The sequence below is a fragment of the Nanorana parkeri genome, unplaced genomic scaffold, assembly GCF_000935625.1.
Source record: "Nanorana parkeri isolate BGI_ZX_2015 unplaced genomic scaffold, ASM93562v1 scaffold685, whole genome shotgun sequence".
NCBI classification, from domain to species: Eukaryota; Metazoa; Chordata; class Amphibia; order Anura; family Dicroglossidae; genus Nanorana; species Nanorana parkeri.
In genome coordinates, this window is record NW_017306953.1 from 721,734 (window position 1) to 724,937 (window position 3,204).

A 3,204-nucleotide genomic window follows, 5' to 3' on the forward strand; every position below is an offset into this window, starting at 1 on the left:
TCTATAACAGTGGTTCTCAACCTGTGTAACCCAAGGTCCCACATTTACCTTGGTCATTAAGTGGTGGCCCAAGTCACACTGCAACAGAACGCACAGCATTGCAGTACCGTGCGTTCCGCTGTAGGCAATCACACTGTGGGTGGGAGGTGTGTATGGGGTGTCATTATGAGAACTGGAGTGAATCCTTAGCCTGGGGTCCAGTGTCGGCTGCTGTGCTGTGACAGAGCTCCATCAATATGTGCATTGCTTGTACAGCTCCCTTGCGCGCCTTATAGGAGGTGTCGGAGCCAGAATGTGTCGTCACTCCGGTCCAGGCACCCTACAGGACATGCAAGGGAGCTATAAGCAATGCTCGTATGGATGGAGCTCCCTTGTAGCCATAGCCCCAGCCCACCTCACCTCACCTCAAGCTGACACTCTATGCCAGGCAGCATATATTGAATGGCTGCTCTGCGTGAGAGCTGACATTGCTGCGCTCGGAAGAGGCTAAGAGACTCTCACCTAGAAAAGTGGAAGGCACACAGCAACCCACTGAACACGGGGTCGCAACCCACTTTTGGGTCACAACCCAGCAGTTGAGAACCAAGGCTCTATAACATAGGTCCTCGTTGAGAGACTTCCTGTTATAGGGCGACGCTTTTTCTCCCATTTGCTCTCCTGGGTTGTCACGTGCCCCCCTTCTGATGTCATTGCTCCGGCATGTTCTGTCACCATCAGGATGTAGCAAAGAAAAAAAAAAAAATTTGCAAATAGTATCTTCCAAAGGAAATCGTGTATGGCGCCGTGCACGAGCAAACTAAATCTCATCCAGTTGGGTTTACATCTAATTTAACAATAGGCTGTAAAAAGCAGATCCTGCAGCGCTCCGCTTCTGAATCTCCTAACCTGTAGCTGTGGCAGAAGTGTGCTGGGTCACATGACCTAGAAACAGAGCACCTGGGAACCAGCCTGAGAATGCCACCATGCCGGCAAAACAGGTAAGATTCTGCTGCCTCGTCATGTCTCACTTTACAGCTAAAGCTGGCCATACACCTAGAGATTATCTGCAGACTTTCGATGGGCGGATGGGAAAAGTGCAACAGATTCCTCCATCTACACTTAAAGGAGAACTATGAGGGGGGTGCTTTTCACTCCTCCTCATAGTTCTAGCCGGCCTGTGACAATGAGACTGTCACAGGTCGGCTCAGTAGATCGGGAGGTGAGCGAACACATACCGGCGTTCGCTCACTTCTCGATCCCGTCACGGCTCTCTGCCGTGACAGGGGAGGGGCTGGATTCCCCCCTCCCTCCTCCGATTCGCCAGCGCTGACTGGCGGAACGGGCGGAGTACAGCTGGCTCTGCCTCTAGATAGGCAGAGCCAGCTGTCAGTCACGCAGCTGGGCGGATCCCGGCACAATTGTCGGGATCCGATTCAGCTGCGGCACCTCAGTATACTGCGAGCAGCAGCTCCCTATATACTGAGCTTAGGGTGATGGGAGGACGCTAGTTTGTGTCCTCCCGTTAACCTAAGGAGAACTATGGGGAAAAGCCCTGACCCCATAGTTCTCCTTTAAAGTGACATTAAAGTTAAAAAAATGTTCCCCTCCCCCTCATGTTAATGTCAGCACTTTCCTTAAATGATGTCTCTTATTCCGATCTTCTTTCCTGATGTTTTCATCTGTTCCTGCGACAGCTCTCCGATCCAGCGGTGTCTGCATGCGGGTGCACGCGTCCATACGCACTTACCTTGCGTCTCTCCTCGCGTCCCGGCCGAGAATCCGAACTGCGCATGCGCCCGCCCCAAGATGCTTTGCGGCCGCCCGAACAGTTTAGTTTTCTCGGGCGGGAGCGCGCAGCGATAACGAGGTAAGTTTAAACCGCTGTTTTAGCGGGCTGTTGGCCTATATCTACCGCTTGATAGCCGTAGATATAGGCAAAAAAACGGGAGGGTTTAGAACCCCTTTACCTGTGTGGATGGAGCAATCTCCCGCTGGTCCAAGCTTCAGTATCTTGCCAGTTGGTCCCGCTGGCTCTCAAAATACCAGAACAATCCAATCGGATGCAGGCATTGTTCAGGTGTTTTGAGAGGCAGCAGGACAGACTAGCAAGATCAGCATTGAGGCAGCCAAAAAGCATGGGGCCGGCTTTTCCCGGGCAATCGGCATCGAGCAGCCCAAACAGCCGGGTCCATGCGGATTGGCTGGGATGCCAGCTTCCCGGCCAATCAGCATTGAGCCGACAAAACAGCACGGAGCCGGCTTGCCGGGCAATCAAGAAGCCGGGCGGCGTGTCATTACTTCCTGATTGCCCGGGAAGCCGGCTCCTTGCTAGCGGAAGTACCGTTATTGGCGAGTACCGAAATAGAAAGATCGGTACTCGATACTGAAAGACCGGTATTGGCGCATGCCTAAGCAGCAGCAATGAAATGTAACAAAAAGGATGGGAAAAGGTCATTGTTTATTACACACAATGTTTTAGGAAAGTGGTTCTCAACCTGTGTAACGTCAGGACCCATATTTGTCTTTAAGTCGCACTGCACTGGAACGCACAGCATTAGGGTACCACGCGTTCTAGTGCAGGCGTACAAACTGTGGGTGGGAAGTGCGTTTGGGGTACCATTCAAATGAATAGCAATGCATGGTAGATGCGATTGTGCCCTGTTAATCGCACGGTACTATGTGATTAATGCACTCTACTAGTGTAAATGGACCCTCAAAAACACTGACAGACAGACAGACAGACAGACACACACAACCACAGACACATTCTCCCACACACTCCAAAACATTTAAGCAATGCATGTATGGATGTATGGATGGAGCTCCCTCACGGCCATAGCCCCATACCACCTCAAGCTGACGCTTGGCAGTATATTTTGAATGGCTGCTTGGTGAGAGAAGGGACAGTGCTGTGCTAGGGGGAGGCTGGAGGAGCCTCTCGCCTAGAAAAGTGGAAGGCATGCGGCGACCCACTTTTGGGTCACGACCCATCAGTTGAGAACCAAGGTTTTAGGATACTAAATGTTATTCAGTTGTGGTTTATATCTAGTTTATAACTGGATTTAGGCACAGTCCTTTAGATTTACCTTCACGAATAGGCAGAGAAGGGTTTTTCAACGCGCATTGTTCCATGCCCCAGGGCTGTGATCCCATCACGCCTTCAAATTCAACCTTTCTTAACCTAGTAACCCCAGAGGAACTCATGAAATTGATTTGAGGCCTCAG